At 44.0% G+C, this 13,164-nt stretch overlaps 1 protein-coding gene across 5 annotated transcripts in view; it reads right to left on the bottom strand.

The window, feature by feature from the left end:
• The window catches only part of MAPK9 (mitogen-activated protein kinase 9), a 65,661-nt gene that overhangs the window by 17,977 nt on the left and 34,520 nt on the right, over nt 1–13,164 (bottom strand). The window lies entirely within an intron of this gene.

Genomic DNA, 13,164 nt, shown 5'->3' with positions numbered 1-13,164 from the left:
AATGTTCCCTTGGTATCTCTAATTTTCTTGAAAAGATCTCTAGTCTTTCCCATTTTATTGTTTTCCTTTATTTCTTTGCATTGATCACTGAGGAAGCTTTCTTATCTCTCCTTGCTATTCTTTGGAACTCTGCATTAAAATGGGTATATCTTCCCTTTTCTCCTTTGCCTTTAGCTTCTCTTCTTTTCTCAGTTATTTGTAAGGCCTCCTCAGACAGCCATTTTGCCTTTCTCTTGGGGGTGATCTTGATCACTGCCTCCTGTACAATGTCACGAACCTCCATTCATAGTTCACCAGGCACTCTGTCTATCAGATCTAGTCCCTTAAATCTATTTTTCACTTCCTCTGAACAGTCATAAGGGATTTGATTTAGGTTATATCTGAATGGTCTAGTGGTTTTCTCCACTTTTTTCAATTTCAGTCTGAATTTGGCAACAAGGAATTCATGATCTGAGCCACAGTCAGCTCCCAATCTTGTTTTTGCTGACTGTATAGAGCTTTTCCATCTTCGGCTGCAAAGAATATAATCAATCTGATTTCGGTACTGACCATCTGGTGATGTCCATGTGTAGAGTCTTCTCTTTGTTGTTGGAAGAGGGTGTTTGCCGTGGCCAGTGTGTTCTCTTGGCAAAACTCTGTTAGCCTTTGATCTGCTTCATTTTGTACTCCAAGGCCCAATTTGCCTGTTACTCTAGGTATCTCTTGATTTCCTACTTTTGCATGTAAAAGTAGGAAGTCAGACATGAATAGGTGAATTTAATTCAGATGACCATTCTATCTACTACTGTGGGTGAGAATACCTTAGAGGAAATGGAGTAGCCCTCACAATCAACAAAAAAGTCCAAAATGTAGTACTTGGGTGTAGTCTCAAAGTGACTGAATGGGTGCCAAGGCAACCCACTCAACATCAGTTCAGTTGCTCAGTCATGTCCAAATCTTTGCGACCCATGAACTGCAGCACGCCAGGCCTCCCTGTCTATCACCAACTCCTGGAGTCCATCCAAACCCATGTCCATTGAGTTGGTGATGCCATCCAACCATCTCATCCTCTGTCATTCCCTTCTCCTCCTGCCCTAAATCTTTCCCAGCATCAGGGTCTTTTCAAATGAGTCAGCTCTCCCCATCAGGTGGCCAAAGTATTGGAGTTTCAGCTTCAGCGTCAGTCCTTCCAATGAACACTCAGGACTGATCTCCTTTAGGATGGACTGGTTGGATCTCCTTGCAGTCCAAGGGACTCTCAAGAGTGTTCTCCAACACCACAGTTCAAAAGCATCAATTCTTCGGCACTCAGCTTTCTTTATAGTCCAACTCTCACATCTATACATGACCACTGGAAAAACCATAGTTTTGATTATATGGACCTTTGTTGGCAAAGTAGTGTCTCTGCTTTTTAATATGCTGTCTAGCTTGGTCATAACTTTCCTTCCAAAGAGTAAGCGTCTTTTAATTTCATGGCTGCAATCACCATCTGAAGTGATTTTGGAGTCCAGAACAATAAAGTCAGCCATTGTTTCCACTGTTTCCCCATCTATTTGCCATGAAGTGATGGGACCGGATGCCATGATCTTAGTTTTCTGAATGTTGAGCTTTAAGCCAACTTTTTCACGCTCCTCTTTCACTTTCATGAAGAGGCTCTTTAGTTCTTCACTTTCTGCCCTTATGGGTGGTGTCATCTGCGTATCTGAGGTTCTTGATATTTTTCCCAGCAATCTTGATCACAGTAATCCAAGTCTATTGCCCAACCAGTAATGCTGAAGAAGGTGAAGCTGAATGGTTCTATGAAGACCTATAAAACCTTCTAGAACTAACACCAAAAAAAGATGTTCTTTTCAACACAGAGGATTGGAATGCAAAAGTAGGAAGTCAAGAGATACCCATAATAACAGGCAAGTTTGGCCTCGGAGTACAAAATGAAGCAGGACAAAGGCTAACAGAGTTTTGCCAAGAGAATGTGCTGGTCATAGCAAACACCCTTTTTCAAAAACCCACAAAAGACCACTCTACACATGGACATTGCCAGATGGTCAATATCAAAATTTGATTATGTTCTTAGAAGCCAAAGATGGAGAAGCTCTATACAATCAGTAAAAACAAGACTTGGAGCTGACTGTGGCTAAGATCACAAGCTCCTTTTTGGAAAATTCAGGCTTAAACTGAAGTACAGAAAACTACTAGGCCATTCAGGTATGACCTAAATCAAATCCCTTATAATTAGATGGTGAAGGTGATGAATAGATTCAAGGGATTAGATCTGGTAGACAGAGTGCCTGAAGAACTATGGATGGAGGTTCATAATATTGTACAGGAGACAGTGACCAAAAGCATCCTAAAGAAAAAGAAATCCAAGAAGGCAAAGCTGTTGTCTGAGGATGCCTTACAAATAACTGAGGAAAGAAGAAAAGCGAATACAGGAAAGGGAGAAAGGGAAAGATAGACCCAACTGAATGCAGAGTTCCAAAGGATAGCAAGGAGAGATAAGAAGGCCTTTTTAAATGAGCAATGCAAAAAAATAGAGGAAAACAACATAAACGGAAAGGCTAGAGATCTCTTCAAGAAAACTGGAGATATCAAGAGAACATCTCATGCAAGGATGGGCATGATAAAGGACAGAAGGTCCTTACCATTAAGGACCTAACAGAAGTAGACGAGATTAAGAAGAGGTGGCAAGAATACACAGAAGAACTATAGAAAAAACATCTTAATGACCAGGATAACCGTGATGGTGTGGTTACTCACCTAGAGCCAGACACCCTGGAGTGTGAAGTCAAGTGGGCCTTAGGAAGCATTACTAGGACCTAGGCTAGTGGAGGTGATGGAATTTCAGCTGAATTATTTAAAATCCTAAAAGATGATGCTGTTACAGGGCTGCACTCAATATGGCAGCAAATTTGGAAAACTCAGCAGTGGCCACAGGACTGGAAAAGTTCAGTTTTCATTCCAATCCCCAAGAAAGGCAATGCCAAAAAATGTTCCAACTACCATACAATTACACACATTTCACATCCTAGCAAGGTTATGCTCAAAATCCTTCCAGCTAGGCTTAGCAGTATGTGAAATGAGAACTTCCAGATGTACAACCTGGGTTTCAAAGAGGCAGAGGAACCAGAGATCAAATTGCCAACATTCAATGGATCACGGAGAAAGCAAGGGAGTTCCAAAAAAACAACCTACTTCTGCTTCATGGGTTATGCTAAAACCTTTGACTGTGTGGATCACAACAAACTGGAAAATTATCAAAGAGATGGGAATACCTTACCTGTCTCCTGAGAAATCTGTATGTAGGCCAAGAAGCAACAATCAGAACCTTACGTGGAACAACTGACTGGTTCCAAATTTGTTAAGGAGTACAACAAGGCTATATATACTGTCACCCTGCTTATTATATGCAGAGTACATCATGGAAATACCAGGCTGGAAGAATCACAAGCTGGAATCAAGAATGCCAGGAGAAATATCAAGAACTTCAGATATGCACATGATATCATTCTGATGGGGAAAGTGAAGAGGAACTAAAGATGAGGGTGAAATAAGAGGGTGAAAAAGCTTGTTCGAAACTGAACATAAAAAAACTAAGATTATGGTGTCCAGTCCCATCATTTCATGGCAAACAGAAGGGGATAAAGTAGAAGCAGTGACAGAATTTCTTTCCTTGGGCTCCAAAATCACTGCAGACAGTGACTGCAGCCATGAATTACTAGATGCTTACTCCTTGAAAGGAAGGCTGTAACAAACCTAGACAGCATATTAAAAAGGAGAGACATCACTTTGCCAGCAAAGGTCCATATAATCAAAGCTATTGTTTTTCCAGTAGTCATGTATGGATGTCAGAGTTGGACTATAATGATGGCTGAGCTGCAAAGAATTGATGCTTTCGAGTTGTAGTGCTGAAGGAGACTCTTTCGAGTCTGTGAGACTGCAAGGAGATGAGACAGTCAATCCTAATGGAAATCAACTCTGAATATTCACTGGAAGGACTGATTTTGAAGGTGAAACTCCAATACTTTGGACACCTGATGCAAAGAGCTGACTCACTGGAAAAGATCCTGATGCTGGGAAAGGCTGAAACCAAGAGAAGGGGGTGGTAGAGGAAGAGATGGTTAGATAGCACCACTGATCCAATGCACATGAATTTGAGCAAACTTGAGGAGATACTGGAGGACAGAGGAACCTGGCGTGCTACAGCCCACGGGCTTGCAAAGAGCTGGACATGACTTAGCCACATGACTTAACAACATACTTGACCACCCAGCAGTGGCTGAAATCCAGCCTGGCCTTGAACTAACACAGCCACACGAACAAGGATGATCAGAGTAGTGACATCCAGCCTGATGAACTGCTGTGTGGTTAGAAAACGTGCCCATGCCAGCCACCTCTACCTGTCAGAAGAGTGTCCCCTTGCACTGATTTTGTTGGACCAACTGCCATCCAAGTAAAGATGGACTTTACTGCCATCTACTGGACAACTATGATAGTCAAATGCAAACCTGTGGAATCAAGCTGTGGGAAGGTGTGGGTTGCTGTCCTGGCCGGAATGGTAGAGGTGGCCGTGTTGGGAGGCAATGGAAGGTGCCTAGAGAGATCCCGGGGCTCCTGAGGGTTCCCCACATGCACAGCCACTCTCCCACCAGTCTCCACACACAACCAGAAGCAGCTTTCCACTAATGAAGTGGATTTCTAGTTTGAAGATGGCAGAGTAAAGACAATTCCGCCCTCCAAATCCTGAAAACCATCCCAGACAAGGAAAACAAGAAATACACAGTAAAATACAAACGACACCTAAATTTGGGGGCTTGATGCACAGAGGATGGTGATGGCAGCCCTGGGGCAGCCAACAAGGGTATACAAAACACCTGCAACCAAACAAGGGCGGGGGCAGAGGCGTCGAGGCTGAGGGTGTTGTCATTCCTCATCAGTTCTCCATCCAGACCCGCTGACTGAAGAAGTGTAACAACTGTCCACTGACTTGATTTCCTCACATGCACCTACGACCGCTTACTCGGGTGATTGTGTCTGGGGACAGGAGCCTAACTAGACGTTTAGAGAAGTATTAGACATAAGTTCTAAGTGGACAATGAAAGTCAAAGATGCAAAACAACATCATGCCTCCCCCAGCTGGTGGTAGGGAGTGGTCATGGAGGCTAGCTAATCAATGGAGACTGGTTCAGACCTCTTCCAACTATATTATGACACAGGCCTGGGGCAAAACTGTGAAAGAAGATTGCTGTCCATCTCACAAGGCTTCTGATCCTCTTTTCTAATCAGTATGGGAGAACGCATACCAAATCAATGACTGTATGACACAGCTGAGGCCTTATTAATCTGCTCTGGCAACACCGTGTCCAGCACAGCAGCTAAAATCAGGACCCCTGGTCAGCTCGGTCTCGGGGGTCGACATTCTCTAGCATCCATCTAGTTTCTTCAAGGGCTGGACTAGTGAATTAAACTGAGCTAGGAGGGACCACCCCCTGACATTTTTAGGTTCTAATGGTGCTAGTAATCTCCTCCACTCTCCCCCATCTCCAGAGTTCAGCAACATTTTTGATGTACTATCTTGAGGGCGGCAGTTTCATGTTTCTACTTGGCCTTCCAATCAAGATGACTCTTAACTCCAGACCAAAGAACAAATGCAGGGGTCAATCTGCCAGGAGTATCAACTGTCACGTGTATCAGTTCCAATCACATACTTGAGGACTGGGAAGATGACTGCTGCATGGGTCCACGGACCCCGTGGTCCACTTTGGACCACCAGACTTGTACACTTCAGGAATGAACAATGCAGAGAATGAGGACCTGCTGTGGCTCCGAGGTCAACCACCTGGTGAAAGGGACTGTGGTCTGTCTCTTCCCCTCAGGAAGGGAGGCTCATGAGGAGCCTGAGGGGGCTGCTCTTCACCTGTGTACAGAAGCAGAGCTGACAAGGACAAGGGTGGACAGTGGTAGCCATGAAAATGCCTGTCCATCTCTCTACTGTGGGCGTGCAACTGACAGACACCCCGCTGAGGGGCCCTAACCCTCCCCTCCACTCACGACAAGGCCACAGGTCCCACAGCGGCTGTTGCCCAGGAACTGCATGGAGAAGGAGGTCCTTTCCTATCAGACACTGGATTCCTCTAACAGACAGCTTCCAATCCTTCTTCACACCCTCTCTGTGCCAAAGGGTCAGACTGTGCTGTCCCCTGCCAGCTTTCCCACCTCCTCTGACTCCCTCTTTCTGTTCTTCCTCAGAGGCCTTCTCCCCGCATCTCCTGCATGTCTAAGGCCATCATGGCACACTAACGCCTTCAATGAAAAACCTCATATGCTTGGGATGGAAGTCAGCACACAGGAATAAACAACTTGGCCAAGTGGAGTAATCCCACCCTCAGTGAGTGGCCCACAGTGAGATAATGTGGGCCACAACTCTGGAAAGGGCTGTGGAATTGAATGACAAGTACCGCAGAAGGCAGGATGGGGTAGGGAGCAGGATGTTGAGGGATTTGTAGGGGACGGAGGTGGGGGGGAAGGTTCTCAGAAAGGTCAAGGTAGACCTCTCAGATCCTCACAGGTCGTGGTTCTTTCTTCAGTTCTCATCAGTCAGTTCAGTTGCTCAGCTGTGTCCAACTGCAGCACGCCAGGCTTTCCTGTTCATCACCAACTCCCAGAGCTTGCTCAAACTCACGTCCGTCGAGTCGGTGATGCCATCCAACTATCTCATCCTCTGTCATCCCCTTCTCCTCTTGCCTTCAGGCTTTCCCAGCATCGGGGTTTTTTTTCCCAATGATTCAGCTCTTCACATCAGGTGGCCAAAGTATTGGAGATTCAGCATCAACCCTTCCAGTGAATATTCAGGATTGACTTTTTTAGGATTGATTGGTTTGATTTCTTGCAGTCCAAGGGACTCTCAAGAGTCCTCTCCAACACCACAGTTCAAAAGCATTAATTCTTTGGCGCTCAGCTTTCTTCACAGTCCAACTCTCACATCTTCACTTCCACTGTCCTACTATCTACAAAATCCAAAACCAAGTTTCCAGACTCAGGCCTCAGGCACAATACCAACAGATCTGCTGATATAAGGCACAGTAAGGGCATGGGTTAGGAGCCCAGCCTGAAGACAGGGCACTGTAGTGAAGGTCTGCACTTTGCCACACGAGGATTTCAGCCCCACCCCACACAGCCTCACACCAGCAACCAGGCTGCTCTCCCTCAGTCAAGAGACCAGAGCCTTTTTCTAGAAAAATAATGTCCAGAGAAAAGATCTGAAAACGGAGACACCGTGGCTACCTGCTGCCCTAGAGAAAAACTTATCATTCAACAATCTCAGCTGAGGCACTTTCACTCGGCCTTCTAATGTTTCAGTCTTAAACAGGACCAGTGACAAAAAGTCACAAGACATTTGAAGAAAGCCTCACATACAACAGTGAGAGATCAAATATACTAAAAAAACCAAAACAAAAAACCTCAGGGGAAAGAAAAACAATGCAGGTAGCAATTAAAAGAAAAAACAAATAGAGATTTAATCATATTATTTCAAGATATGGAGATAAACAACAGAATAACAGCTAAAAGAACTGAATGAGTGCTTCTGGGGAGAGAGAAATAGGAGGGAGAAAGTGGGGGTTCCTTTTTAATAAGTTATCCTTGATAAAAATAAAAAAACAGATTGATCAACTCATTCAGCAAGTTGCAGAACAATCATGTACAAGATGATCCTATTTTTTAAAAATATAAGTTATAAAGGACATAAGTATAAACAGATATGCTGGTATTACCTAAGTAAGAAGATGTATCAGTGTAAAGTCAGGAAGAAAACACCCAAATGCCATCAATGGCCTCTTCTAGGTGACAATGGAGGGCTGGGGGACTTTCCTTTCCATTTGCTTTTAATTATACAACATAAAAGTGGTAGAATAATGGCTCTTTTATTTTTCAAGTTATTAAATTGTATGTTTAGTTTGAAACCATCTTAGTAAGCAAAACTGAACATGTGTATCTATGCCTATGGTATCAGTTCAGTTCAGTTCAGTTCAGTTGCTCAGTCGTGTCCAGCTCTTTGTAACCCCGTGTACTGCAGTACGCCAGGCCTCCCTGTCCATCACCAACTCCGGAAGCTTACTCAAACTCATGTCCATTGGTTGGATGGTGATGCGATCCAACCATCTCATCCTCTCTCGTCCTCCTCTCCTCCCGCCTTCAATCTTTCCCAGCATCAGGGTCTTTTCAAATGAGTCAGCTCTTCGCATTAGGTGGCCAAAGTACTGGAGTTTCAGCTTCAGTATGAGTCCTTCAAATCAATATTCAGGGTTGATTTCCTTTAGGATTGACTGGTTGGATCTCCTTGCAGTCCAAGGGACTCTCAAGAGTGTTCTCCAACACCACAGTTTAAAAGCATCAATTCCTCGGTGCTCAGCTTTCTTTATAGCCCAACTCTCACATGCATGCATGACTACTGGAAAAATCATAACCTTGACTAGACGGACCTTTGTTGGCAAAGTAATATCTCTGCTTTTTAATATGCTGTCTAGGTTGGTCACAACTTTTTTTCCAAGGATAAGCGTCTTTTAATTTCACAGCTGCAGTCACCATCTGCAGTGACTTTGGAGCCCCCCAAAATAGTCTGACACTGTTTCTACTGTTTCTCCATCTATTTGCCATGAAGTGATGGAACCAGACGCCATGATCTTTGTTTTCTGAATGTTGAGCTTAAGCCAACTTTTCCACTCTCCTCTTTCACTTTTATCAAGAGGCTCTTTAGTTCTTCGTCACTTCCTGCCATAAGCCTGGTATCATCTGCATATCTGAGGTTATCGATATATCTCCTGGCAATCTTGATTCCAGCGTGTGCTTCATCCAGTCCAGCATTTCTCATAATGTACTCTGCATATAAGTTAAATAAGCAGGGTGACAATATACAGCCTCGACATACTCCTTTTCCTATTTGGAACCAGTCTGTTGTTCCATGTCCAGTTTTAACTGTTGCTTCCTGACCTGCGTACAGATTTCTTAGGAGGCAGGTCAGGTGGTCTGGTATTCCCATCTCTTTCAGAATTTTCCACAGTTTATTGTGACCACACAGTCAAAGGCTTTGGCATAGCCAATAAAGCAGAAGTAGATGTTTTTCTGTAACTCTCTTGCTTTTTTGATGATCCAGTGGATGTTGGCAACCTGATCTCTGGTTCCTCTGCCTTTTCTAAAACCAGTTCATATACTGTTGAAGCCTGGCTTGGAGAATTTTGAGCATTACTTTACTAGCGTGTGAGATGAGTGCAATTGTGCAGTAGTTTGAGCATTCTTTGGCATTGCCTTTCTTAGGGATTGGAATGAAAACTGACCTGTTCCAGTCCTGTGGCTACTGCTGAGTTTTCCAAATTTGCTGGCATATTGAGTGAGGCACTTTCACAGCATCATCTTTCAGGATTTGAAATAGCTCAACTGGAATTCCATCACCTCCACTAGCTTTGTTTGTAATGATGCTTCCTAAGGCCCACTTGACTTCATATTCCAGGATGTCGGACTCTAGGTGAGTGATCACACCATCATGATTATCTGGGTTGTGAAGATCTTTTTTGTACAGTTCTTCTGTGTATTCTTGCCACCTTTTCTTAATATCTTCTTCTGTTAGGTCCATATCATTCCTGTCCTTTATTGAGTCCATTTTTGCATGAAATGTTCCCTTGGTATCTCTGATTTTCTTGAAGAGATCTCTAGTCTTTCCCATTCTATTGGTTTCCTTTGTTTCTTTGCATTGATCTCTGAGGAAGGCTTTCTTATCTCTCCTGGCTATTCTTTGGAACTCTGCATTCAAATGGGAATATCTTTCCTTTTCTCATTTTCTTTTTGCTTCTCTTCTTTTCACAGTTATTTGTAAGGCCTCCTCAGACAACTACTTTGCTTTTTTGCATTTCTCTTTTCTGGGGATCGTCTTGCTCCCGGTCTCCTGTTAAATGTCATGAACATTCGTCCATAGTTCATCAGGCACTCTGTCTATCAGATCTAGTCCCTTAAATCTATTTCTCACTTCCACTGTATAATCGTTAGGGATTTGATTTAGGTTATACCTGAATGGATTAGTGGTTTTCCTTACTTTCTTCATTTTCAGTCTGAATGTGGCAATAAGGTATTCATAATCTGAGCCACAGTCAGCTCCCAGTCTTGTTTTTGCTGGCTGTATAGAGCTTTTCCATCTTTGGCTGCAGAGAATTTAATCAATCTGATTTTGGTGTTGACCATCTGGTGATGTCCATGTATAGAGTCTTCTCTTGTGTTGTTGGAAGAGAGTGTTTGCTATGACCAGTGGGTTCTCTTGGCAAAACTCTGTTAGCCTTTGACCTACTTCATTCTGTACTCCAGGGCCAAATTTGCCTGTTACTCCAGGTGTTTTCTTGACTTCCTACTTTTGCATTCCAGTCCTCTGTAATGAAAAGGACATCTTTTTTGGGTGTTAGTTCTAAAAGGTCTTGTAGGTCTTCAAAGAATTGTTCAACTTCAGCTTTTTCAGCATTAGTGGTCAGGGCATAGACTTGGATTACCATCATATTGAATGGTTTGCCTTGGAAACGAACAGAGATCATTCTGTCGTTTTTGAGATTGCATCCAAGTACTGCATTTCGGTCTCTTTTGTTGACTATGATGGCTACTGCATTTCTTCTAAGCGATTCATGCCCACAGTAATAGTTATAATGGACATCTGAGTTAAGTTCACCCATTCCAGTCCATTTTAATTCTCTGATCCCTAAAATGTCGATGTTCACTCTTGCCATCTCCTGTTTGACCACTTCTAGTTTGCCTTGATTCATGGACCTAACATTCCAGGTTCCTATGCAATATTGCTGCTTACAGCATTGGACTTTGCTTCTATCACCAGTTACATCCACAACTAGGTGTTGTTTTGCTTTGGCTCCATCTCTTGATTCTTTGTGGAGTTATTTCTCCACTGATCTCCAGTAGCATATCGGGCACCTACCGACCTGGGGCGGAGAAGGAAATGGCAACCACTCCAGTACTCTTGCCTGGAAAATTCCATGGATGGAGGAGCCTGGTGGGCTGCAGTCCATGGGGTCGCAAAGAGTCGGACACGACTGAGCGACTTCACTTTCTTTCTTTCTATAGTTCCTTTTGGAGAAGGAAATGGCAACCCACTCCATTGTTCTTGCCTGGAGAATCCCATGGATGGAGAGGCCTGGTGGGCTGCCGTCTACGGGGTTGCAAAGAGTCGGACACGACCAAGGAACTACACACAAACACACACCGACCTGGGGCGTTCATCTTTCGGTGTCCTATCTTTTTGCCTTTTCATACTGTTCATGGGGTTCTCAAGGCAAGAATACTGAAGTGGTTTGCCATTCTGTTCTCCAGTGGACCACATTTTGTCTATATGCTGCTGCTGCTGCTAAGTCACTTCAGTCGTGCCCGACTCTGTGCGACCCCACAGACGGCAGCCCACCAGGCTCCTCTGTCCCTGGGATTCTCCAGACAAGAACACTGGAGTGGGTTGCCATTTCCTTCTCCAATGCATGCATGCGTGCTAAGTTGCTTCAGTCGTCTCTGACTCTGTGCGACCCCATGGGCAGCAGCCCACCAGGCCCCTCTGTCCACAGGATTCTTCAGGCAAGAATACTGGAGTGGGTTGCCATTTCCTTCTTCGTCTATGGTATCATATACAGAAAAAAGGACAGGGAAAGTTCGCAGGAAACCATTAACACGCTAAAGGGTAAGTGTGGTTGATCACCTCTTGGGACCTGGAGCAGTGGTGGGTGTGCAAACAGGGGCCTTGTCTACCTTCCCCCAATGTGCACACGGTGCTTTCAGGCAAGCACGAAGTCCGCAGTCCTACTAATGTGTGCACAGGAAGGTGTAAGACAAGGCAGGGAGAGCCGGTGGGGAGACACAGAGGATGGAGGGGTGGTCGGCGAGATCATGCTGTGTACACCAAAACCTCCTTGACCCTACGTGACTTTCTGGTCTGCCGGTGTGGGCCTACACTGCAGGGGCCAGACATCACCTAAGAGAGGCACGTGAATGCCACAGGTCTCCCAAGCCACCCCTGGAACGAAAGGATACTGCTTCCCTATGTACGTCTGGGCCCAAGAGGGGAGACACAAGCAAGACAAACCGTCCGCCTGTGCAAAATTAATAAAGCTTAACATAATTAAGCCTAATTATCTGAGAACTTATTCTCAGGCAAGACTTTAATATAATATGTATTTAAGAGAAATTAGGAGTGCCTTAATTTATATAAAGGTCTGTGAATATTTTAGGAAAAGAAATAGAATGGTATGCTAGGAAATCTTTATTTTTAATTAAAAGGACTAGTGTCACTGTTTTTAAAGCAAATTCATCAACTGAATTTATATTATTTTAACTGACCACATGACAGCAGCAAAGGCGATTATTTAAATGACTGAAGACCGGTCAGGAATCTTTGCGGCAGGCCCCCAGTAGGCACTGGGAGGGCCAGGGCTGGTCTCAGGCGGCAGACCTCACTCAGGCCTCAGACCTCATGTTCGCAAGGGGCAAGGGTTTGGCCCTCTCTGAACTGTGGGCTCTGCTACTGTGTTAGGCCTCCGTTCAGTGGCTGCGATGGAACCATCCAACAGATTCAAAAGAATTACTACTATTATACCATCAAAAATCTCTCTGTTCTTTTGTGTATGAAGAGGTTTCATTGTTCTTGTCTCACTTCTTCCCTCCACAGACTTCAGTTCACAGAAAATACAACTTTTTGCTATTGAAACATAGTATCAAAAGACAGTCAACAAAATCAGTACAGTAACTATTTAAGGAACACTAAGAACCTTTCAATACAGCTATTATCTCTGCCCCCTGTCTCACTCAATACTTCAGTTGCTAAAAAAAACAAAAAACAACAAAGAAACAAACAAAAACTTGATCATGATTGTTTACACAGTGGTACAAATCAAAAAATTATAAAAGCTCATAAAACCAGCTTAGAGAACCTCTCTCTGGTTTTTAAATAGGTACTCCCTGACAGGCAACACCACCATTCAAATTGCAGCCTTGGCCTAGTCAAGAGGTCTGCCTGGAGCCTTTCCAAGAGTTCCTACCAGTATGGTTGGGATGCTGGAGTGGTAGAACTTTATGATGTAAGAAATGAATACTTGGGCAATAACTCATATAAAACTTCTAGAGCAACTGTATCATATACTACTTGGCCTTTAACTTTCCCCC

This window comes from Cervus elaphus, chromosome 9 (assembly GCF_910594005.1).
Source record: "Cervus elaphus chromosome 9, mCerEla1.1, whole genome shotgun sequence".
Lineage (NCBI taxonomy): Eukaryota > Metazoa > Chordata > Mammalia > Artiodactyla > Cervidae > Cervus > Cervus elaphus.
Note: the sequence above shows the minus strand (reverse complement) of the source record. Positions and strands in the feature narration are given on the sequence as shown.